Source organism: Ranitomeya imitator, chromosome 4 (genome assembly GCF_032444005.1).
Source record: "Ranitomeya imitator isolate aRanImi1 chromosome 4, aRanImi1.pri, whole genome shotgun sequence".
Lineage (NCBI taxonomy): Eukaryota > Metazoa > Chordata > Amphibia > Anura > Dendrobatidae > Ranitomeya > Ranitomeya imitator.
The window spans coordinates 212588262-212614664 of NC_091285.1; the positions used below are offsets into that span (position 1 = coordinate 212588262).

The 26403-nt window shown below is 45.8% G+C and overlaps 1 protein-coding gene across 3 annotated transcripts in view; it reads left to right on the forward strand.

Moving 5' to 3' along the window:
* The window catches only part of EEA1 (early endosome antigen 1), a 216317-nt gene that overhangs the window by 22579 nt on the left and 167335 nt on the right, over window positions 1-26403 (forward strand). The gene's annotated exons all lie outside the window — the stretch shown is intronic.

Here is a 26403-nt window from a genome sequence, read left to right on the forward strand (position 1 = left end):
TAAAAAAATGTATTTATTTCCATTTTCCCATTAGGGCTAGGGTTAGAGTTAGGGCTAGGGTTAGGGCTAGGGTTAGGGCTAGGGTTAGGGCTAGGGTTAGGGCTAGGGCTAGGGCTAGGGTTAGGGCTAGGGTTAGGGCTAGGGCTAGGGTTAGGGTTAGGGCTAGGGTTAGGGCTAGGGTTAGGGCTAAGGTTAGGGCTAGGGTTAGGGTTAGGGTTAGGGCTAGGGTTAGGGCTAGGGTTAGGGTTAGGGCTAGGGTTAGGGCTAGGGCTAGGGCTAGGGCTAGGGCTAGGGTTAGGGCTAGGGCTAGGGCTAGGGTTAGGGTTAGGGCTAGGGTTAGGGTTAGGGTTGGGGCTACAGTTAGGGTTGGGGCTAAAGTTACAGTTAGGGTTTAGATTACATTTACGGTTGGGAATAGGGTTGGGATTAGGGTTAGGGGTGTGTCAGGGTTAGAGGTGTGGTTAGGGTTACTGTTGGGATTAGGGTTAGGGATGTGTTTGGATTAGGGTTTCAGTTATAATTGGGGGGTTTCCACTGTTTAGGCACATCAGGGGCTCTCCAAACGCGACATGGCGTCTGATCTCAATTCCAGCCAATTCTGCGTTGAAAAAGTAAAACAGTGCTTCTTCCCTTCCGAGCTCTCCCGTGTGCCCAAGCAGGGGTTTACCCCAACATATGGGGTATCAGCGTACTCAGGACAAATAGGACAACAACTTTTGGGGTCCAATTTCTCCTGCTACCCTTGGGAAAATACAAAACTCGGGGCTAAAACATATTTTTTGTGGGAAAAAAAAGATTTTTTATTTTCACGGCTCTGCGTTATAAACTGTAGTGAAACACTTGGGGGTTCAAAGTTCTCACAACACATCTAGATTAGTTCCCTGGGGGGTCTAGTTTCCAATATGGGGTCACTTGTGGGGGGTTTCTACTGTTTAGGTACATTAGGGGTTCTGCAAATGCAATGTGACGTCTGCAGACCATTCCATCTAAGTCTGCATTCCAAATGGCGCTCCTTCCCTTCCGAGCTCTGCCATGCGCTCAAACGTTGGTTTCCCCCAACATACGGGGTATCAGCGTACTCAGGACAAATTGGACAACAACTTTTGGGGTCGAATTTCTCCTCTTACCCTCGGGAAAATACAAAACTGGGGGCTAAAAAATAATTTTGGGGGGAAAGATTTTTTTTTTTAATTTTCACGGCTCTGCGTTACAAACTGTAGTGAAACACTTGGGGGTTCAAAGCTATCACAACACATCTAGATGAGTTCCTTAGGGGGTCTAGTTTCCAAAATGGTGTCACTTGTGGGAGGTTTCTACTGTTTAGGTACATTAGGGGCTCTGCAAATGCAATGTGACACCTGCAGACCATTCCATCTAAGTCCTCATTCCAAATGGAGCTCCTTCCCTTCCGAGCCCTCCCATGCGCCCAAACAGTGGTTCCCCCCCACATATGGGGTATCAGCGCACTCAGGACAAATTGGACAACAAATTGTGGGGTCGAATTTCTCCTTTTACCCTCGGAAAAATACAAAACTGGGGGCTAAAAAATAATTTTTGTGGGAAAAAATTTTTGTTTTATTTTTACGGCTCTCCATTATAAACTTCTGTGAAGCCCTTGGTGGGTCAAAGCGCTCAGCACACATCTAGATAAGTTCCTAAGGGGGTCTACTTTCCAAAATGGTGTCACTTGTGGGGGGTTTCTACTGTTTAGGTACATTAGGGGCTCTGCAAACGCAATGTGACACCTGCAGACCATTCCATCTAAGTCTGCATTCAAATGGCACTCCTTCCCTTCTGAGCCCTCCCATGTGCCCAAACAGTGGTTCCCCCCACATATGGTGTATCATCGCACTCAGGACAAATTGGGCAACAAATTTTGGGGTCCAATTTCTCCTGTTACCCTCAGGAAAATACAAAACTGGGGGCTAAAAAAATAATTTTTGTGGGAAAAAAATTTTGTTTTATTTTTACGGCTCTGCATTATAAACTTCTGTGAAGCACTTGGTGGGTCAAAGTGCTCACCACACCTCTAGATAAGTTCCTTAGGGGGTCTACTTTCCAAAATGGTGTCATTTGTGGGGGGTTTCAATGTTTAGGCACATCAGTGGCTCTTCAAACGCAACATGGCGTCCCATCTCAATTCCTGTCAATTTTGCTTTGAAAAGTCAAACGGCGCTCCTTCCCTTCCGAGCTCTCCCATCCACCCAAACAGTGGTTTACCCCCACATATGGGGTATCCGCGTACTCAGGACAAATTGTACAACAACTTTTGGGGTCCAATTTCTTCTCTTACCCTTGGGAAAATAAAAAATTGGGGGCAAAAAGATAATTTTTGTGAAAAAATATGATTTTTTATTTTTACGGTTCTACATTATAAACTTCTGTGAAGCACTTGGTGGGTCAAAGTGCTCACCACACCTCTAGATAAGTTCCTTAGGGGGTCTACTTTCCAAAATGGTGTCACTTGTGGGGGGTTTCAATGTTTAGGCACATCAGTGGCTCTTCAAACGCAACATGATGTCCCATCTCAATTGCTGTCAATTTTGCATTGAAAAGTCAAACGGCGCTCCTTCCCTTCCGAGCTCTCCCATCCGCCCAAACAGTGGTTTACCCCCACATATGGGCTATCAGCGTACTCAGGACAAATTGTACAACAACTTTTGGGGTCCAATTTCTTCTCTTACCCTTGGGAAAATAAAAAATTGGGGGCGAAAAGATAATTTTTGTGAAAAAATATGATTTTTTATTTTTACAGTTCTACATTATAAACTTCTGTGAAGCACTTGTTGGGTCAAAGTGCTCACCACACCTCTAGATAAGTTCCTTAGGGGGTCTACTTTCCAAAATGGTGTCACTTGTGGGGGGTTTCAATGTTTAGCCACATCAGGGGCTCTCCAAACGAAACATGGCGTCCCATCTCAATTCCAGTCAATTTTGCATTGAAAAGTCAAATGGCACTCCTTCGCTTCCGAGCTCTGCCATGCGCCCAAACAGTGGTTTACCCCCACATGTGGGGTATTGGCATACTCAGGACAAATTGTACAACAATGTTTGGGGTCCATTTTCTCCTGTTACCCTTGGTAAAATAAAACAAATTGGAGCTGAATTACATTTTTTGTGAAAAAAAGTTAAATGTTCATTTTTATTTAAACATTCAAAAAATTCCTGTGAAGCACCAGAAGGGTTAATAAACTTCTTGAATATGGTTTTGAGCACCTTGAGGGGTGTAGTTTTTAGAATGGTGTCACACTTGGGTATTTTCTATCATATAGACCCCTCAAAATGACTTCAAATGAGATGTGGTCCCTAAAATAAAATGGTGTTGTAGATATGAGAAATTGCTGGTCAACTTTTAACCCTTATAACTCCCTAACAAAAAAAAATTTTGGTTCCAAAATTGTGCTGATGTAAAGTAGACATGTGGGAAATGTTACTTATTAAGTATTTTGTGTGACATATCTCTGTGATTTAATTGCATAAAAATTCAAAGTTGGAAAATTGCGAAATTTTCATAATTTTCGCCAAATTTCCGTTTTTTTCACAAATAAACGCAGGTACTATCAAATAATTTTTACCATTGTCATGAAGTACAATATGTCACGAGAAAACAATGTCAGAATCACCAGGATCCATTGAAGCATTCCAGAGTTATAACCTCATAAAGGGACAGTGGTCAGAATTGTAAAAATTGGCCCGGTCATTAACGTGCAAACCACCCTTGGGGGTAAAGGGGTTAAATGGGAAGATGTCCCACCTCATAAAACTCCTGAAATCAGAAAATACCTTTTTTCTTTTGAACAAATTGAAGAGTTGGTGTCTGGGTGCGGAATACTATGGGGCTAAAAGAGGAACCCGTTCCTCAAACTATACAGGATGAGTTATATGGCATACATACTGATAAACAGTCTGGCTTTCCCGTTCATAAGAGTATCATTGATATGATCAATCAGGAGTGGGAACTTCCAGAGAAACGGCTAACCACCCCATCAGACTTTAACCTTCGTCCGGCTGAGTAGGTACAATTGTAACTATTCAGTTTTAAAATTGCAATAACTTTTTTTCGAAAAGCCGTAGAGGGCTGAAATTTCGTGACATCTCTGCAGTTTTGGTCCAGAATATATTGGCCAAATTTCAATAAAATATATATGAAGGTACAATTGTACCTCTGCAGCCTGTTAACGTTGTAAAATTAAGCAGCCTGACGAAGGTTAAACACAGGTTTCCTCTGGATGAAGACTTACGGTAATTAAATGGAATATCCCAAAAATAGATGTTCAGGTGGCTAAGGTGGCAAAAAAGACTGCCCTGCCGTTTGAAGACTCCTCCCAGTTAAAAGATCCTTTAGATAGGAAGATTGAAAGCCTATTTAAAAAATCCGGGGAAACCTCCACTTCGGCTCTCAGGTTTAACCCCTTCCCGACCTTTGACGCATACGCTGCGTCATGAAAGTCGGTGCCATTCCGACCCATGACGCAGCATATGCGTCATGGAATGATCGCGTCCCTGCAGATCGGGTGAAAGGGTTAACTCCCATTTCACCCGATCTGCAGGGACAGGGGGAGTGGTAGTTTAGCCCAGGGGGGGTGGCTTCACCCCCTCGTGGCTACGATCGCTCTGATTGGCTGTTGAAAGTGAAACTGCCAATCAGAGCGATTTGTAATATTTCACCTAAAAAAATGGTGAAATATTGCAATCCAGCCATGGCCGATGCTGCAATATCATCGGCCATGGCTGGAAACACTAATGTGAACCCACCCCACCCCTCCGATCGCCCCCCCAGCCCCCCGATCTGTGGTCCGCTCCCCTCGGTCCTGTGCTCCGCTCCCCCGTCCTCCTGCCCGCTCCCCCCGTGCTCCAATCACACCCCCCGTGCTCCAATCAAACCCCCCACACTCCGATCCACCCCCCTGCACAGCGATTCCCCCCCCCCCGTGCTCCGATCCACCCGCCCGCACAGTGATCCCCCACTCCGTGCTCCAATCCACCACCCCCGTGTTCCGATCCACCCCCCCGTGCTCCGAGGCCCCCCCCCCCCCGTGGTCTCCCCCCACCCCATCATACTTACCGATCCAGCCGGGGTCCCGTCCGTCTTCTGCCTGGGCGCCGCCATCTTCCAAAATGGCGGGCGCATGTGCAGTGCGCCCGCCGAATCTGCCGGCCAGCAGATTCGTTCCAGAGTGAATTTTGATCACTGAGATAGATTATATCTGTGATCAAAATAAAAAAAAAAAGTAAATGACCCCCCCCCCCCCCCCCCTTTGTCACCCCCATAGGTAGGGACAATAAAATTTTTTTTTTTTTTTCCCCCACTAAGGTTGGGGTTAGGGGTAGGGGTAGGGTTAGGGTTAGGGTTTCGGTATGTGCACACGTATTCTGGTCCTCTGCGGATTTTTCCGCTGCGGATTTGATAAATCCGCAGTGCTAAACCGCTGCGGATTTATGGCGGATTTACCGCTGTTTTTTCTGCGCATTTCAATGCGGTTTTACAACAGCGATTTTCTATTTGAGCAGTTGTAAAACCGCTGCGGAATCCGCAGAAAGAAGTGACATGCTGCGGAATGTAAACCGCTGCGTTTCCGTGCAGTTTTTCCGCAGCATGTGTACAGCGATTTTTGTTTCCCATAGGTTTGCATTGAACTGTAAACTCATGGGAAACTGCTGCGGATCCGCAGCGTTTTCCGCAGCGTGTGCACATACCTTTAGAATTAGGCTATGTGCACACGGTGCAGATTTGGCTGCGGATCTGCAGCAGTGTTCCATCAGGTTTACAGTACCATGTAAACATATGGAAACCAAATCCGCTGTGCCCATGGTGCGGAAAATACCGCGCGGGAACGCTGCGTTGTATTTTCCGCAGCATGTCAATTCTTTGTGCGGATTCCGCAGCGTTTTACACCTGTTCCTCAATAGGAATCCGCAGGTGAAATCCGCACAAAAAACACTGGAAATCCGCGGTAAATCCGCAGGTAAAACACAGTGCCTTTTACCCGCGGATTTTTCAAAAATGGTGCTGAAAAATCTCATACGAATCCGCAACGTTGGCACATAGCCTTAGGGCTAGGGTTGGGTTGGAATTAGGGTTGTGGTTAGGGTTAGGGGTGTGTTGGGGTTACGGATGTGTTGGGGTTAGGGTTATGATTAGGGTTACGGCTACAGTTGGGATAAGGTTTAGGGGTGTGTTGGAGTTAGAATTGAGGGGTTTCCACTGTTTAGGCACATCAGGGGGTCTCCAAACGCAACATGGCGCCACCATTGATTCCAGCCAATCTTGTATTCAAAAAGTCAAATGGTGCTCCCTCACTTCCGAGCCCCGACGTGTGCCCAAACAGTGGTTTACCCCCACATATGGGGTACCAGCATACTCAGGACAAACTGCGCAACAATTACTGGGGTCCAATTTCTCCTGTTACCCTTGAGAAAATAAAAAATTGCTTGCTAAAACATCATTTTTGAGGAAAGAAAAATGATTTTTTATTTTCACGGCTCTGCGTTGTAAACGTCTGTGAAGCACTTGGGGGTTCAAAGTGCTCACCACATATCTAGATAAGTTCCTTGGGTGGTCTAGTTTCCAAAATGGGGTCACTTGTGGGGGGTTTCTACTGTTTAGGCACACCAGGGGCTCTGCAAACGCAACATGACGTCCGCAGACCATTCCATCAAAGTCTGCATTTCAAAAGTCACTACTTCCCTTCTGAGCCCCGACGTGTGCCCAAACAGTGGTTTACCCCCACACATGGGGTATCAGCGTACTCAGGAGAAACTGGACAACAACTTTTGGGGTCCAATTTCTCCTGTAACCCTTGGGAAAATAAAAAATTCTGGGCTAAAAAATTATTTTTGAGGAAAGAAAACGTATTTATTATTTTCACGGCTCTGTGTTATAAACTTCTGTGAAGCACTTGAGGGTTCAAAGTGCTCACCACACATCTAGATTAGTTCCTTTGGGGGTCTAGTTTCCAAAATGGGGTCATTTGTGGGGGATCTCTAATGTTTAGGCACACAGGGGCTCTCCAAACGCGACATGGTGTCCGCTAATGATTGGAGCTAATTTTCCATTTAAAAAGCCAAATGGCGTGCCTTCCCTTCTGAGCCCTCCCGTGCGCCCAAACAGTGGTTTACCCCCACATATGGGGTATCAGCATACTCAGGACAAACTGGACAACAACATTTGTGGTCCAATTTCTCCTATTACCATTGGCAAAATAGGAAATTCCAGGCTAAAAAATCATTTTTGAGAAAAGAAAAATTATTTTTTATTTTCATGGCCCTGCATTATAAACTTCTGTGAAGCACCTGGGGGTTTAAAGTGCTCAGTATGCATCTAGATAAGTTCCTTGGGGGGTCTAGTTTCCAAAATGGGGTCACTTGTGGGGGAGCTCCATTGCATAGGCACACAGGGGCGCTCCAAATGCGACATGGTGTCCGCTAACAAATGGAGCTAATTTTCCATTCAAAAAGTCAAAAGGCGCGCCTTCCCTTCCGAGCCCTGCCGTGTGCCCAAACAGTGGTTTACCCCCACATATGAGGTATCGGCGTACTCAGGAGAAATTGCTCAACAAATTTTAGGATCCATTTTATCCTATTGCCCATGTGAAAATGAAAAAATTGAGGCGAAAAGAAATTTTTTGTGAAAAAAAAAGCACTTTTTCATTTTTACGGATCAATTTGTGAAGCACCTGAGGGTTTAAAGTGCTCACTAGGCATCTAGATAAGTTCCTTGGGGGGTCCAGTTTCCAAAATGGGGTCACTTGTGGGGGAGCTCCAATGTTTAAGCACACAGGGTCTCTCCAAACGCGACATGGTGTCCGCTAACGATGGAGATAATTTTTCATTCAAAAAGTCAAATGGCACTCCTTCCCTTCCGAGCCTTACCATGTGCCCAAACAGTGGTTTACCCCCACATGTGAGGTATCGGTGTGCTCAGGAGAAATTGCCAAACAAATTTTAGGATCCATTTTATCCTGTTGTCCATGTGAAAATGAAAACATTGAGGCTAAAAGAATTTTTTTTGTGAAAAAATAGTACTTTTTCATTTTTACGGATCAATTTGTGAAGCAGCTGGGGGTTTAAAGGGCTCACTATGCATCTAGATAAGTTCCTTGGGGCGTCTAGTTTCCAAAATGGGGTCACTTGTGGGGGAGCTCCAATTTTTAGGCACACGGGGGCTCTCCAAACTTGACATGGTGTCCGCTAAAGAGTGCAGCCAATTTTTCATTCAAAAAGTCAAATGGCGCTCCTTCCCTTCCAAGCCCTGCCGTGCGCCCAAACAGTGGTTTACCCCCACATATGAGGTATCAGCGTACTCAGGACAAATTGGACAACAACTTTCGTGGTTCAGTTTCTCCTTTTACCATTGGGAAAATACAAAAATTGTTGCTGAAAAATCATTTTTTTGACTAAAAAGTTAAATGTTCATTTTTTCCTTCCATGTTGCTTCTGCTGCTGTGAAGCACCTGAAGGGTTAATAAACTTCTGGAATGTGGTTTTGAGTACCTTGAGGGGTGCAGTTTTTAGAATGGTGTCACTTTTGGGTATTTTCAGCCATATAGACCCCTCAAACTGACTTCAAATGTGAGGTGGTCCCTAAAAAAAAATGGTTTTGTAAATTTCGTTGTAAAAATGAGAAATCGCTGGTCAAATTTTAACCCTTATAACTTCCTAGCAAAAAAAAAATTTGTTTCCAAAATTGTGCTGATGTAAAGTAGACGTGTGGGAAATGTTATTTATTAACTATTTTGTGTCACATACCTCTCTGGTTTAACAGAATAAAAATTCAAAAAGTGAAAATTGCGAAATTTTCAAAATTTTCGCCAAATTTCCGTTTTTATCACAAATAAGCACAGAATTTATTGACCTAAATTTACCACTAACATGAAGCCCAATATGTCACGAAAAAACAATCTCAGAACCGCTAGGATCCATTGAAGCGTTCCTGAGTTATTACCTCATAAAGGGACACTGGTCAGAATTGCAAAAAACGGCAAGGTCTTTAAGGTCAAAATAGGCTGGGTCATGAAGGGGTTAATATAGCATCTACCTGTGTAGTCAGGTCTCTCTTCCGCTGGATGGCAGAATTAGAGAACCACATCTCTCAGGGAACTCAGAGAGATGATTTATTGGACTCCTTGCCTATTTTACATAGAGCAACTGGTTTTCTTGCAGACGCCTCCATGGAATCAATCCGTGTAGCTGCCAGATCCTTAGTCCAGACTAATTCAGCCAGAAGAGCTCTCTGGCTCAAGATGTGAAGTGGAGCTGTGACTTTTTCTAAAATAAAATTGTGCTCCATTCCCTTTAAAGGAGACTATGTTTTCGGGCCTTCATTAGATGATATCCTGGAAAAAGCTACGGACAGGAAAAAGACTCTTCCTGAACAGAGACCTCCCAGAAAGCTTTTTTTTTGGCCCTCCCAGTCTCAGCCCTCCCAGGCTAAGGGCAAAGGGAAAACTGGTAGATGGAGCTATGCTAAGGAGAAACCCAAAAATATCCTTATTCCCCAGCAGCCACAGCAAGAAAAGCAATGACTCCGATCCAGTAGGGGAGAGGCTTTCGAACTTTGTTCACAGTTGGCGGAATGTCTCCAACAGCCCCTGGGTCTTAAGTGTTATCCAGCAGGGTCTTCTTATAGAGTTTGAAGCCCCCCCTCCCAGGATCCTAAGAGTCACCTCCCAGTCATCTCGGGAGACTAAAAAATTGATGATGTCAGGGTTACAAGACCTGATGACCTTGAGCGCAATTGCTATGGTCCCAGTAAATGAACAGAGAAGAGGGCATTATTCCCGTATATTTATGGTAAAAAAGCCTATGGTAAAAAAGCCTTCGGGCAAGCCCGAATTATAATAAATCTAAGGGCTCTCAATCAATACATCACCTACCGCAAATTCAAAATGGAGTCAGTAAAATCAGCCATTCCTCTGATAGCTCCTCATTCGTATATGGCAACAGTAGATCTCAAGGATGCCTACTTTCATATCCTGATACATCCTTGTCACAGGAAGTATCTGAGATTTGCGGTTCAGCTAAATCTCAAGATTCTACATTTCCAGTACAATGTTCTTCCCTTCGGGATCTCCTCGGCCCCAAGGGTTTTCTCCAGAGTCATGGCGGAAGCAGTATCTCATATCAGGAACCAAGACGTTGCCATAGTACCTTACCTAGACGACCTTCTAATCATTGGTCCTTCCGCCGAAATTCTCAAACAGAGAGTTTCCAGAACTCTGAACATTCCACAACTCTTGGGTTGGGTACCCAATCTAAAGAAGTCTCAACTTCTTCCATCGAAAATGATAAGGTTTTTGGGGGTCCTCTTGAACTCTGCAAACCAAAAATCTTTCTTACCAGAAGATCACCGGGAGAACTTGATATCCAAAGTTCTAGACTTCAAAAAACAAAGGTCCCCTACTCTGCGGACAGCGATGTCTCTTCTAGGGTCTATGACGGCCTGCATACAGTCAGTCCCGTGGGCTCAAGCCCATTCCAGAGTTCTGCAGGCGCACATTCTAGAAAAGTGGAATGGAAATCCAAGCTTCTTAAACAGAAGAATCTACACTCCAGGGAGAGTAAAAGCCTCCTTAACCTGGTGGGTGATCCAAACAAATCTTCTCAAAGGTGTGGACTGGATACAAACTCCCCTAGTGACAGTAACAACAGATGCCAGTCGAAGAGGCTGGGGTGCTATTGTATTGCAAGTCCCATTCCATGGTCACTGGAATCAAGAAGAAAGCTCCAATTCTTCCAACCTCAGAGAATTGATGGCGGTGGAGAAGGCCCTTCAAGCCGTAAACAGTCTAATCGTAGGTCAACATGTCAGAGTATACTCGGACAACATAACGACTGTAGCCCATCTCAAACACCAGGGGAGTCTGAAATTCAACTACCTGATAGTTGTATCAAGCAGAATTTTTTGCTGGGCAGAGAAACATCTCCTCTCATTATCAGCAATACACCTCAAGGGGTCGGTAAGTGTTCAAGCAGATCTCCTAAGTCATCACGGCTTACAGCCAGGAGAATGGAGTCTGAAAACAGACGTTTTCAGGATGTTAACGAACAGATGGGGCCTTCCCGACATAGATCTATTAGCTTCAAGCCGGAATGCACAGGTCGAGGCTTACTTCTCTCTAGACCCCAGAGACAGATCTCAGGGAGTGGACGCCTTTGCCCATACATGGAGGTTCTGGTTAGCATATGTGTTTCCTCCAGTACCATTGCTTGCGAAGACCCTCCGGAAGATCCAAGACGATCAGGTCTCGACTATCCTGGTAGCTCCAGCATAGCCGAAGAGGAGCTGGTACCACCTCATCATGGAATTACTAGTGGATGGCCCAGTCTTTCTACAAACATCAGACTATCTTCTTTTTCAAGGTCCCTTTCATCACCCGAACCCCCAAAAATTCAACCAGGCAGCCTGGCTGCTGAAGCCCAGGTGTTAAGAACTAGAGGACTCTCAGAATCCGTGATCTCCACTTTACAAAAATCTAGGAAACCTGTCACTAACGCTATATATAGCAAAATTTGGAAAAGATTCTCCTCATAGTGTCACTCTTGTAATCCTGACCCCTTCCACCCCAATATCTCTCAAATATTAGACTTTTTGCAAAAAGGGCTGGAATTGGGGTTAAAGCCGAGTACATTGAAGGTTCAAGTATCAGCCTTGAGTTCTGTCTTCGACCAAGACCTTGCAGGTCATCGTTGGATAAAAAGGTTTATGGTCTCGGCATCAAGACAGCATCCAAAACAACAAATCTTTGTACCATCGTGGGACTTAAACATAGTCCTAAAAGGCCTTACGGCTCCTCCATTTGAGCCATTATCTTCTTGTTCCTTGCAGCTCCAGTCCTGCAAAGCAGCCTTCTTAGTTGCCATATCTACTGCGAGACGAGTGGGGGAAATAAAAGCCCTTTCAATCAGGGAACCTTATTTCAGCATAAGGGATGATTCCATTGTGTTCCGATCTGATCCATGTTTTCTTCCAAAGGTGGTGTCAGAATTTCACCGATCACAGGACATAGTCCTCCCATCGTTCTGTCACAATCCTACAAATCCGGAAGAACGTAGATTCCATACTTTGGATGTACGTCGCATAGTCTTACACTATTTAGAACAAACTAAATCTTTCAGAATATACCAAAATCTCTTCGTTCATTTGTCTGGCCGGAACAAAGGCAAAAAAGTAGCGAAGAGTACCATTGCCAACTGGATAAAAAAGGCCATAACTGAAGCATATTTAGCTCAGAATGTCGCGGTACCTCCAGGCCTAAAAGCTCATTCTACTAGATCTACTTCTGTCTCCTGGGCAACTGATACCATAGCACCGGTTACCATTTAGGTTCTTAGAAAAAAATATCCAAGAATGTCGGGAGGGAATTAATGCTGTCGTGGAAGGCTCCTAGAAACCGAGTTACCGGTAGGTCTAATTCTATTTTCTCTAGTTGCCTTCCACGACAGCCCTAGGAGGAATGCCAACCAATTCTGCATTTAGGGAGGGACCACGGCCTGGAGAACTTTCCGACCAAAGACTAGATCCCGGTTAGACGAGAAGTCCAATCTATAATGTTTAGTAAAGGTGTGTAGAGAAGATCATGTTGCAGCCCTACAAACCTGCTCTGTGGATGCACCAGCCCTTTCAGCCCAGGAGACAGAAGTACCGTATATACTCGAGTATAAGCCGAGATTTTCAGCCCAAATTTTTGGGTTGAAAGTGCCCCCCTCGGCTTATACTCGAGTCACGGTAGCGGTGGGGTCGGCGGGTGAGGGGGTGAGGGCGCTGAGGTATACTTACCTAGTCCCAGCGATCCTCGCGCTGTCCCTGCCGTCCCACGGGCTTCGGCGCTGCAGTTTCTTCCTCTCTTCAGCGGTCACGTGGGACCGCTCATTACAGAAATGAATAAGCGGCTCCACCTCCCATAGGGGCGGAGCCGCTTATTCATTTCTCTAATCAGCGGTGCCGGTGACCGCTGATAGAGAAAGAAGCTGCGGCACCGAAGACAGGAGGGGACAGCGCGAGGATCGCCAGGACTAGGTGAGTATAGCATATTCACCTGTCCTCGTTCCAGCCGCCGGGCGCCGATCCATCTTCCCGGCGTCTCTGCTCTCTGACTGTTCAGGCAGAGGGCGCGATGACGCATACAGTGTGCGCGGCGCCCTCTGCCTGATCAGTCAGAGCAGAGACGCCGGGAAGATGGAGGCGCCGGAACGAGACGCCGGGAGCTGCAATCAAGGGAGGTGAGTATGTGTTTTTTTTCTTTATTGCGGCAGCGGCGGCACAAATTTATGTGGAACATCTATGGGGCACAGTGAACGGTGCAGAGCACCGTATATGGCACAGCACAGCTATGGGGCACAGTGAACGGTGCAGAGCACCGTATATGGCACAGCACAGCTATGGGGTACAGTGAACGGTGCAGAGCACCGTATATGGCACAGCACAGCTATGGGGCACAGTGAACGGTGCAGAGCACCGTATATGGCACAGCACAGCTATGGGGCACAGTGAACGGTGCAGAGCACCGTATATGGCACAGCACAGCTATGGGGCACAGTGAACGGTGCAGAGCACCGTATATGGCACAGCACAGCTATGGGGCACAGTGAACGGTGCAGAGCACTGTATATGGCACAGCACAGCTATGGGGCACAGTGAACGGTGCAGAGCACCGTATATGGCACAGCACAGCTATGGGGCACAGTGAACGGTGCAGAGCACCGTATATGGCACAGCACAGCTATGGGGCACAGTGAACGGTGCAGAGCACCGTATATGGCACAGCACAGCTATGCATGGGGCACAGTGAACGGTGCAGAGCACCGTATATGGCACAGCACAGCTATGGGGCACAGTGAACGGTGCAGAGCACCGTATATGGCACAGCTATGGGGCACAGTGAACGGTGCAGAGCACCGTATATGGCACAGCACAGCTATGGGGCACAGTGAACGGTGCAGAGCACCGTATATGGCACAGCTATGGGGCACAGTGAACGGTGCAGAGCACCGTATATGGCACATCTATGGGGCACAGTGAACGGTGCAGAGCACCGTATATGGCACAGCTATGGGGCACAGTGAACGGTGCAGAGCACCGTATATGGCACATCTATGGGGCACAATGAACGGTGCAGAGCACCGTATATGGCACAGCTAGGGGGCACAATGAACGGTGCAGAGCACTATATGGTTCACACCTATGGGGAAATATGAACGGTGCAGAGCACTATATGGCACAGCTATGGGGAAATAATGATCTATTTTTATTTTTGAAATTCACCGGTAAATGCTGCATTTCCACCCTAGGCTTATACTCGAGTCAATAAGTTTTCCCAGTTTTTTGTGGCAAAATTAGGGGGGTCGGCTTATACTCGGGTCGGCTTATACTCGAGTATATACGGTAGATCTCCTAGGGTTGATTTCAGCTGTGTAATGTCCGCTGACATCAATCCCAGGCGTTAGTAATGGAGAGGCTTCTATCAGGCACTCCCATTACTAACATCATAGTCAAAAGTAATAAAAACACACAAAGAAAAGTCCTTTTAATTGTACAAAACAACCGACCTTCTTTAACCCAATTATTACTTAAAAAAAAATAAATCCATCCAAAAGGAACCTTTGTACATCCATCGCACATCCCAGAACGATCCCCAACTGCTACATCCGTACAACCTGGCTTCTCCAGAGAGCGCTGACGGCAATAAGCTGATGATCTGCAGTGACCTTACTGACGTCACCCCTGGCGGCGAATATTGCGCTCTGCCTGGCATCATGTTTGCTAGTGTATGCCTATAGGAGGTGCCTACAGGAGGCGTACGCTCCCGACAAAAGTGCACGGCAGAACGCACGTTCAAAAATGAATGTATGTCATAACAGATCCATCTTATGGATAAAACACTCAAATTTAACTATATGGCCCCCTGCAAAAAAAAAAAAAAAAGCAAAAAATGGAGATATCATCCATGTTCTGTCCGTATTTTACTGTTTAACCGGTAGTAAGAAGAGTAGGTAAAGTTAAGTCCCTTTATTTATTTTGCGAGAAAAACTAATGCAATAAAGATTAAAAAACTGGCAAATGGACCTAAAAGAAGTCCAGCAAACTGGGGGGAAAATACTTGTTTTTCATGTATGATAAAATAAACTTCAAGTTCTATGGGTGATGCTCGGGTCCTCCTACGTCCGTCATCCACAGCCTGATAAAACATCCCACCTGCACAGGCACAGCAAACTCTTGATGACGTCGGCCACGTCGATACATAAAGTGGCCTGGCTATTGCAGAGACAATGGGACCGCTGATTAATAGACTGCTGGAGGATTAGAAAAGTTGTTTTCTTAGATATTCGAGGGAGCTGGGATCTTATACACAGGTTGCTGAGGTACTGTTTAAAACAACATTAAGGTGGTGAATGTTGAAAACCTGGTGACAGGTTCCCTTTAATAATATGCAATCGGAAGGTTATATACATGTAAAGGAGACTGAGTTATTCAGGGTTTGTTTTCTGGCCTTTGTACACGGCTACTGTCCATTATTCAGAGTTTGTTATATAGTAACGGCCAAGACTCAAGGTTTCATTGTATACTTGTGGAGCGCCCCTAGACGCAGGGCCACGGGTTTCTCTGTACCGGTCCTCTCTGTCTGGCTCTGGGGTTGTCACGGTGGCTGGACCCGATCCGTTACCCTGCTAAGGGGCGTCCAATGAAAGGGTGATGAAAGTCGGCCAAGTTTTCGTGACGCCACCTGTGGTGCTCGGTCAGGATGACTGACACTGCTTGGGGCCCACTGGGGTGGTGGTATGGCAGCTAGATGGTATACCTTCCCACAGGTGAAGTATATCCCCAGGGCTTCCCAGTAGTGTAGGTGGCGATGATGTGAGGCGCGGTTAATAACGAGGACACAGGGTGGCAGGCTCTTTACCTTTTACTGAAGGCTTCGGGATCCGCATTCCAGAGCACTGCTAACAGGGCTGGCTGAAACCGGCCTGTCCGAAGGCACATCCTGAGTTCCCTTTGCAGGTGGAAATCAGTGCCTACCACTAGCGCCTGTGTGTTGTAGTTCTTCCCTGCTGAGCATTCGGGATAGTCCTCACAACTTTCGTCTTCGTTCTTTCTCTCTCTCTCCGTCCCCCAAGTTTATCTGGATAGGACGCACCCATTTGACGGGAAGGCTCGGAGCTATTCTGGGAACCTAGAGACGCCCCTCTCCCATGCTTGCCCCCTATGTCTTCTTAGGTGATGTATGGTAGACAGCCAACCTATAATCAACTGTCCTGCCGCTGTTTGAAGTAATGCTTGGAGTCAGTTACTTCCTCGGTGTTCCGGCCACTGGCTACGCGCCTCAGTAGGATGTTGCCGTTCTCGGGGCACGACTCCTACTGGCTCTCCTTTGTGCTGTGATCTCGTTTCTCACTTCTCCACAATATCCTTCTCTTCTTGTCCTTTCTTAGGATGCCGCCGCAAGGTAGTGCAGGCGCGGCTCCGTACGTCCTGTCCTTTCTGCTAGGTCCCTGCCAGGATCCCACCCCTGGCAGGTCCTCCCTGGAGCTCTCCCAGGCTGCGTTCTGTCCTAACTTCCTATCCGACCCCCAGTTTTACCAGTGTGAGGAGTGGCCTAATACATAGTGCCTTTTGCTCCCCCTGGAGGCCGGAGTGTGAAGTGTAATGTGTGACTGTGATACCTGGTCAGGTGAACTCCTTTAGTGCAATCAGACATAACATCACTCCCCTTAGTGGCAGAGCGACATTACTGCAACGACCAGGACTCTGGGGCGCTGCACTTGGTTATTTTATATTCCTTGAATTTGTCATTTGATAATTCAAAAAGTCTAATAATCTAGAACCTGTTTTTCTGGAAGGGAAAGACTGTCAGATAGTTTAGGTGCCTCTGAAATCTTCTTCATAACAGTCCAATGACTCTAGCTATTCAGGAAGTATTGTGTGTGGCATGGTGGAGGGCCGCACCTGTTTCTGGCCGCTCTCCATTGTAGGACTAACGTGGACTTTAGATTTGCTGGATTCTCGCAGGGAAATGCCATTCACGGCTGGATTTGCTCTATGACCCAGCAGCTCATCAAGACATTGAGTGTTTCTCCTATTATGCAGTTAATTTCCACTTCCGAGGGCTATGCTTATTGTATCAAAATCAAAGGTAAACTGTAGGCTGAAATAAAGAAGAAATCGGGTCAAGGTCTTGTATTGGATGAGTCAGTTAGTGAGTAATAGAGCCTAGATAATTGGTATGGGTGGGGCGTTCTTAGCTAGAAATGTTTGCTGTGTGAACTGTAAGGTTTGTGCTAGATCTGCATTTAGGCTATGTGCACACGATGCGGATTTTGCTGCGGATCCGCAGCGTTTCCGCAGCTGTGGGTCCGCTGCAGTTTCCCATGAGTTTACAGTACAATGTAAACCTATGGGAAACAGAAAACACTGTGCTCATACTGCGGAAACGCAGCGGTTTACATTCCGCAGCATGTCACTTCTTTCTACGGATTCCACAGCGGTTTTACACCTGCTCCAATAGAAAACCGCAGGTGTAAAACCGCAGTCAAATCCGCACAAAACCACGCTAAATCTGCAGCCAAAACTCAGCGTTTTTGCCCTGCAGATTTATCAAATCCGCTGCGTAAAAATCCGCAGAGGACCATTCTATGTGTGCACATAGCCTTTAAGGGAATTTGTCATCAGGGTTTTGCTATTTAATTTGAGAGCAGCATAATATAGATAAATATATCCTGATTGTACTGAAACTAGTAAGTTACATCCCTACAATCAGTGTTTTGTCAGCAGGCGATTATCACTGCAGGACTAGGTCACATGTGCAGACAAATCAGGTTAATGTGTAACCCTGCCCCCATAACTGATTGGCAACTCACTGACCATGTACACTGTACACAGGAAGCTGCTGATCCGGGGCATGTGAGAGGTTACACAGGGTTTAACATTCTGACCACTGCTACATCCACAACACGGATTCTATCAAAACAGCATCAAGCAGCCCAGTAAGTAATACATCTCTGGAATTAGGCTCTCTGCTCCAACAACATGCTGCTCTCAAATTACATAGAAAATACCTGCTGACATAGCCACATTAATGTTAGCATCCCATTCCCTACATGCTATTCTTACCCTGGTGGGTATTTTTGGACACTGATGGTTTTATTGACTTGAAAAACACTTTTTTTCCCTTTAAAATAGCAACCTGTCTTATTAGAGGCATTTTTTTTTGTGGTTTCGTTTGCCAAGTTGCTGGATTACATCTCTTGTGTGGATCATTTCCCTAGAGAAGAAAGGATTGGGCAAGTTTAAATCTAACATATCAGATCCTTTTTCCTGTGACATCTGAGGGCAGTGGCAGGACAAATTAAATGGACGGCCTCTCCTGTAGAGAATCACATTAGTCTTATTTGTATGCAACCTTTACCATCAAGGCAAATCTGCATACTTAGTGAGTTATCCTCTGCCATTACATTTTAAATCTTTTTGAAGGGTCTATAAGGCAAAAAATACCCCAAAATGACGCATTCTAAAAACTGCACCAGTCAAGGTGCTCAAAACCACATTCAAGAAGTTTATGAACCATAAAGGTGCTTCACAGGAAAAAAATGTTCATTTAACTTTTCAATATTTTTATTTTCCCAATGATAACAGGAAAATTGGACCCCAAAATTTGTTGTGCATTTTCTCCTGAGCATGACGATAATCCATATGTGGGGAAAACCACTGTTTGGGCACATGGCAGGGCTCGGAAGACACCATGTCGCGTTTGGAGGGCCCCTGACCTGCCTAAATAGTGGAATCCCTCCACAAGTATATATATATACACACACTAGATGGTGGCCCGATTCTAACGCATCGGGTATTCTAAAATATGCCCAGCCACGTAGTATATTGCCCAATATAATATGGGAGAACACGGCACTCAAATGGAAGAAAATGTTGGTGGTGCTCAATTAGGGTATCCAACCCGTAGAATAAAGATCAATAAACTTGGCATTCAATATGAGAAAAAAGCTTCTTATTTATTGATGCATCCAGACAAAAAAACTGCTAAAAGTTTTCGGTCCAACACTGGACCTTCGTCAGAGCGTTTCTTTAACATGAACTATGAATACATAAACAGATATTATAGACACATGATGCAGAGATAAATGTCATATGATGCGAAAAATAAGATACTGGTGAATCATACAATACTATAATACTAGTGATGCTCCATCCGTTGAGAGAAGCAAGTGCAGGAGAGAGGAATCTATCCAGAAAAGGTGCTCCGTGCGTGGTGGAGGTACAAATCATGCTGGATGGAGCATCACTAGTATTATAGTATTGTATGACTACAAAGCTTTTTTCACATATTGAGTGCCAAGTTTATTAATCTTTTTTCTTTGTAGTATATTGCCCAGCCACGTAGTATATTGCCCAGCCACGTAGTATATTGCCCAGCCACGTAGTATATTGCCCAGCCACGTAGTATATTGCCCAGCCGCGTAGTATATTGCCCAGCCGCGTAGTATATTGCCCAGCCGCGTAGTATATTGCCCAGCCGCGTAGTATATTGCCCAGCCGCGTAGTATATTGCCCAGCCGCGTAGTATATTGCCCAGGGACGTAATATATTGGCCAGTCACGTAGTATGCACCATATCCCTGTTAAAAAAAATAATTAAAATAAAAAATAGTTACATACTCACCTTCCGGAGCCTCCTGATCAAAGCGGCCGGTTACCGATGGTCCTCGCGCGCTCCAGTCTGAAGAGTGCATTGCGGTCTCGCGAGGTGCTGCTCATTACAGTGATGAATATGCGGCTCCACCCCTATGGGAGGTGGAGCCGCATATTCATCACTGTAATAGGCAGCACCACGTGACCGCTCATACAGGAGAAGCTGCGGCGAGGACAGGAAGCAGTGCCAGCGAGGGAGCCGGGTAAGTATTTTATTAACAGCGGGGGGGGCGCACAGGGGGTGGGAGGGGGTTGGGGACAGGGATCTTTTTTTAAAACACGTTTTTTTCCGGACATTTCCCAATGCATTTTGTAGTGGGAAATCTGCAAAAAAAAACCGCAAAATTAATGAGCATGCTGCGGTTTTTACCATGATGCGTTATTTTCACGGAAAAAAACGCATCATGTGCACAAAACATGCAGAATTCATTCTAAATGATGGGATGCTTATTGTATGCGTTTTTTTGCGGTTTTATAGCTTTTTTATCTGTAAAAACTGCGAGAAAACTGCGAAAAAACCGCAACGTGTGCACACAGCCTTAGATAGATTTTTTTTCTTTTATGTTTTGGCACTTTTACACACAAACTATTTTATGGAGAAAATAATTTTTGCGTTGCTTTATTCTGAGATCTATAACTTTTTTTTTTCATTTTTCCTCTGATGGAGCTGTATGGTGGTTTGTTTATTGTGGGACAAGATGACGTTTTCAGCTATATCATTTTTATTTACTTTCATCTTTTTGATTGCGTCTACTTTTTGTTCAGCGGCATGATAAAGCATCGTTTTTGCCTTGTTTTTTTTTTTTTTTTGTGGTGAGAGGTTAACTAAAGGGACAGTTTGACGGGGAGGGTCATTCCACGTGCAGCGATACCAAATATGTGTTGTGATGTCGCAGGGCTGCTAATTGGAGTGAAAAGGGGGCTCCTTCCTCTGCAGGCACCACTTCTGCACTGAGTGCCGGGTGTCCGCTGTCAGAATCAGCCGACATCCGATGGTGATCGCCCGCACAGAGCCTCTGTGTGCACAAAATCGCCATGACATATCCATATATCCAAGGTCGATAAGTACCAGGTGACCCGAATACGTGAAAGGTCGTAAAGGGGTTAAGGGTTTGCTGACACTGCCGTATAACACGGCAGAGTGGTATCTGATGATTTATCGGATAGCATTCGGCCCAGTGTTCTACTATGGGGCATTGCAGATCTGCAAATTTTTTTTTTCTCATGCTGATTCAGCATGAGAAAATAATCGGAACATGCAGCGAATGCATCTGATAATCGGATCACGCGCAGCCATACAAGTCTTGGATGTCCTCCGAGTGCAGTCTGATGTATGCTCTCAGAGATAATGGAGAAGATGGAGTAATTAAGTTCTCTGTCTTCTCCGCACCTGTGATTCATGCTAGAGAATCTGATCACACGCATATGACACTGATCAAGCTAACAGAGTTTGAGACAAGTGACATCAGCATAACCTGCCCCGATTCTCAGGCTGAGAGAATCTACACCAGTGTGAGCGAGCCCTGAATAGGCAAACACTTTCTAGGAATCAGGAAAAGCTCAATAGTTTATAGATGTAGAAAACCTCAGGCACTGTACATCTAGGAACATAAATGGTGCTCTCCAGTTACAGCGCACAGTCACATGTCATCTATATTGCTATAGTCTAGAAAAAGCTTTTTTTATACCTATAAAGTTGTTGCTTGGATACTGGAACCTTAGAACTAGCTCCTGAAATGTAATGGGCCCTTTAGGTCTATAGAAAAGCAAATGGGATAGGAGTATGAATTATCGTTTGCTTGGTGGAGGTAGTTGTAGAGGAGCCTCCTGACCGACCCATTTGCCAAACCTCACAGATGCCAAGAGCTAAGGCCCCATACACAATAGACTGTCTTCTAAATCCGCCCATATTGAGAGTTCAGCCGACAATCTAAGACTGGAGACACACTAGCGATTTTGTTCCTGCAAAGTCGGACGAGTGTAATGCAAGTGCCATGCATTTTTCATGCGAGCACAATCCAATTTTTCACACCTAGCATCCAATTTACATCTGAATGCAGTGTGATTGCTATCCGACTGCAATGCGAGTTTAACATGGCCTTTTACATAGAACAGTTCTCTGTCATTTACACATCGGCTTCAAAGGAAATATTCTTCAAAACATATATATACAGTGGGGGAAGTACCGTATATGCTCGAGTATAAGCCGAGACCCCTAACTTTGCCACAAAAAACTGGGAAAACTTAATGACTCGAGTATAAGCCTAGGGTGGAAAGTGCAGCAGCTACCGGTAAAGGTCAAAAATAAAAATAGATACCAATAAAAGTAAAATTAATTGAAATATCAGTAGGTTAAGTGTTTTTGAATATCCATACTGAATCAGGAGCCCCATATAATGCTCCATACAAAATATGCCCCATATAATGCTCCATAAAGTTTGATGGGTTCCATATGATGCTTCATATTAAAATATGCCCCATATAATACTGCACAAAGGTTAATAATGGCCCTATAAGATGCTCCATAGAGATATTTGCCCCATATAATGCTGCACAAATGCTGATTATGGCCCCATAAGATGCTCCATAGAGATATTTGCCCCATATAATGCTGCACAAATGCTGAATATGGCCCCATAAGATGCTCAATAGAGATATTTACCCCATATGCTGTTGTGATTTAAAAAAAAAAAAAAAAAATATGACATACTCACCTCTGGTCGCTCAGGCCCCTGGCACTTGCAATATTCACCTGTGCTCGTTCCGGCGCCGCTCAGTCTTCAGCGTCCTCAGCACTGACGTTCAGGCAGAGGGCGCGCACTAACCATGTCATCACTGTTATGACCTGGTGGTTAAGAGGCCACACTGAAATGACCTGGTGGCTAAAACGCAACATGGAACGAGCTCTGAGAAGGTGGTATCTCTACTGATCGCAGTCCCTAATCCTAACACCACAACTAGAAATAGCCGTGGGATGTTCCTGACACTCCCTAGACACCTCGTCACAGCCTAAGATATAACTACCCCTAAAGAAGGAAATAGAAAGCTATCTTGCCTCAGAGAAAACCCCCAAAAGGAAAGATAGCCCCCCACAAATATTGACTGTGAAAGGAGAGGGAAATGACAAACACAGAAATGAAATTAGAATTCAGCAAAGGGGAGGCCAAAACTAAACTAGATAGACAGAGAGCAAAGGATACTGTGCGGTCAGTATAAAAACTACAAAATCCACGCAGAGTTTACAAAAATGAACTCCACACCAACTCACGGTGTGGAGGGGCAAACCTGCTTTCCCAGAGCTTCCAGCTAGCCTAAATAAGACATAGTGACAAGCTGGACAAAGAGACAAAATGCAAGCAATAGAGTCCAAACAAATGGACAAACGAACTAGCAAAACTTATCTTTTGCAGACAAGGACTGGCCATATGAGAAATCCAAGGGAAGAATCAAATCCAACCAAGAACATTAACAGCAGGCATGGACTAAAGCCCAGAGCAGGTTTAAATAACAAACCCAGGCAAGGCGATTAGTGAAGGCAGCTGCTACAGCTACCTAACGGAGCAGCAGTTCCACTCGAAACCACCAGAGGGAGCCCAAGGGCAGAACCCGCAAACACACCATTAGCAACCACAGGAGGGAGCTCCAGAAAGGAACTCACAACACATCACGCCCTCTGACCTAAGCGTCACTGCAGAGGACGCAGAAGACTGAGCCCGGCATTGGAACGAGGACAGGTGAATATCGTGCAATGCTGCTCACCCTCCCCATTATACTCATCTGCTCCCGTCGCGGTCCCTTGCAGCTTCCCTGATGGTCTTCTCTGGGCGCTGACAGCTTTTTCCAGCGTTGAGCAGTCACCGATGCCGCTCATTACAGTAATGACTATGTGGCTCCACCCCTATGGGAGTGGAGTCACATCCATATTCATTACTCTGAGCGGTACCATGTGACCGCTCAGCGCTGGAAGAAGCTGTCAGCGCCCGGAGACCATCGGAGATGCAGGGACCACGCCAGGAGCAGGTGAGTATGTGACAGCCGCCCTTCTCCCTCCCCCACCGACCCCTCTGGGACAATGACTCGAGTATAAGCGGAGAGGGGCACTTTCAGCCTAAAAAATGGGCTGAAAATCTCGGCTTATACTCGAGTTTATACGGTGAGTATTTGATCCCTAGCTGATTTTGTAAGTTTGCCCACTGACAAAGACATGAACAGTCTATAATTTTAAGGGTAGGTTAATTTTAACAATGAGAGATAGAATATCAAAAATAAAATCGAGAAAATCACATTGTATAAATTCCCGTATTTTCCCGCTTATAAGATGGCTTTTTAACCCCTGAAAATCTTCTCAAAAGTCGGGGGTCGTCTTATACCCCAGGTACGGCATGTCCGGAGCTCTGAAGTCGCCACATATGGTGCAGGGAGCGGTCCCTTATGGTTCCCAGGGTCTGGAGGAGAGGAGACTCTCCTTCAGGCCCTGGGATCCATATTCGTGTAAAAAAAAAATGGATATACTTACCTTCCGATGGCCCCCGGAGTTCTCCCGACTCTCCGCGATGCATGCGGTAGCATCCGTTCCCAAGGATGCATTGCGCACCACGAAGGACCTTTTGTGACGAATATGGATCCCAGGGCCTGAAGGAGAGTCTCTTCTCCTCCAGACCCTGGGAACCATCCGGGACCGCTCCCTGCACCTGCCGTATAAGATGACCGCCGAAAAGTTGGGGGTCATCTTATACGCCCAGTTGTCTTATACGCCGAAAAATACAGTATATACATTTATTTGTATTTTGATGTGAGAAATAAGTATTTGATCCCCTACCAACCATTAAGAGTTCTGGCTCCTACAGACCAGTTAGATGCTCCTAATCAACTCACTACCTGCATTAAAGACAGCTGTCTTACATAGACACCTTTATAAAAGACTCCTGTCCACAGACTCAATTAATCAGTCAGACTCTAACCTCTACAGCATGGTCTGTGCCAAAGAGCTTTATAAGGATGTCAGCGACAAGATCATAGACCTGTGTATATATCCATTCTGTTCTGACCTGTTACGCTGTGATAGTACTATATGTGGCAGATGAATTGCTGGCTTTTCCGCTATGAGTGCCGGTGGTCGGAACTCATAGCAAGTCAGCAATTCTGCTACATACAGGCGATCTGATCATCGCCTGTATGTATCCGAGGCGATCAGATTATGGCAGCTTCTAGCCTCCCATGGAGACTACTGAAGCATGCAAAAAGTAAAAAAAAAAAAAATAAATATATATATATATATATATATATATATATATATATATATATATATATATATATACCGTATATACTCGAGTATAAGCCGACCCGAGTATAAGCCGACCCCCCTAATTTTGCCACAAAAAACTGGGAAAACTTATTGACTCGAGTATAAGCCTAGGGTGGAAATGCAGCATTTACCGGTGAATTTCAAAAATAAAAATAGATCATTATTTCCCCATAGCTGTGCCATATAGTGCTCTACACCGTTCATATTTCTCCATAGCTGTGCCCCATATAGTGCTCTGCACCGTTCACTGTGCCCCATAGCTGTGCCATATACGGTGCTCTGCACCGTTCATTGTGCCCCCTAGCTGTGCCATATACAGTGCTCTGCACCGTTCATTGTGCCCCCTAGCTGTGCCATATACAGTGCTCTGCACCGTTCATTGTGCCCCATAGCTGTGCCCATATACAGTGCTCTGCACCGTTCACTGTGCCCCATAGGTGTGCCATATACGGTGCTCTGCACCGTTCACTCTGCCCCATAGGTGTGCCATATACGGTGCTCTGCACCGTTCATTGTGCCCCATAGCTGTGCCCATATACAGTGCTCTGCACCGTTCATTGTGCCCCCTAGCTGTGCCATATACAGTGCTCTGCACCGTTCACTGTGCCCCATAGGTGTGCCATATACGGTGCTCTGCACCGTTCACTGTGCCCCATAGGTGTGCCATATACGGTGCTCTGCACCGTTCACTCTGCCCCATAGGTGTGCCATATACGGTGCTCTGCACCGTTCATTGTGCCCCATAGCTGTGCCCATATACAGTGCTCTGCACCGTTCATTGTGCCCCCTAGCTGTGCCATATACAGTGCTCTGCACCGTTCACTGTGCCCCATAGGTGTGCCATATACGGTGCTCTGCACCGTTCACTGTGCCCCATAGGTGTGCCATATACGGTGCTCTGCACCGTTCACTGTGCCCCATAGGTGTGCCATATACGGTGCTCTGCACCGTTCATTGTGCCCCCTAGCTGTGCCTTATACGGTGCTCTGCACCGTTCACTGTGCCCCATAGGTGTGCCATATACGGTGCTCTGCACCGTTCATTGTGCCCCCTAGCTGTGCCTTATACGGTGCTCTGCACCGTTCACTGTGCCCCATAGGTGTGCCATATACGGTGCTCTGCACCGTTCACTGTGCCCCATAGGTGTGCCATATACGGTGCTCTGCACCGTTCATTGTGCCCCCTAGCTGTGCCATATACGGTGCTCTGCACCGTTCATTGTGCCCCCTAGCTGTGCCATATACGGTGCTCTGCACCGTTCATTGTGCCCCATAGCTGTGCCATATACGGTGCTCTGCACCGTTCATTGTGCCCCATAGCTGTGCCCATATACAGTGCTCTGCACCATTCATTGTGCCCCCTAGCTGTGCCATATACGGTGCTCTGCACCGTTCATTGTGCCC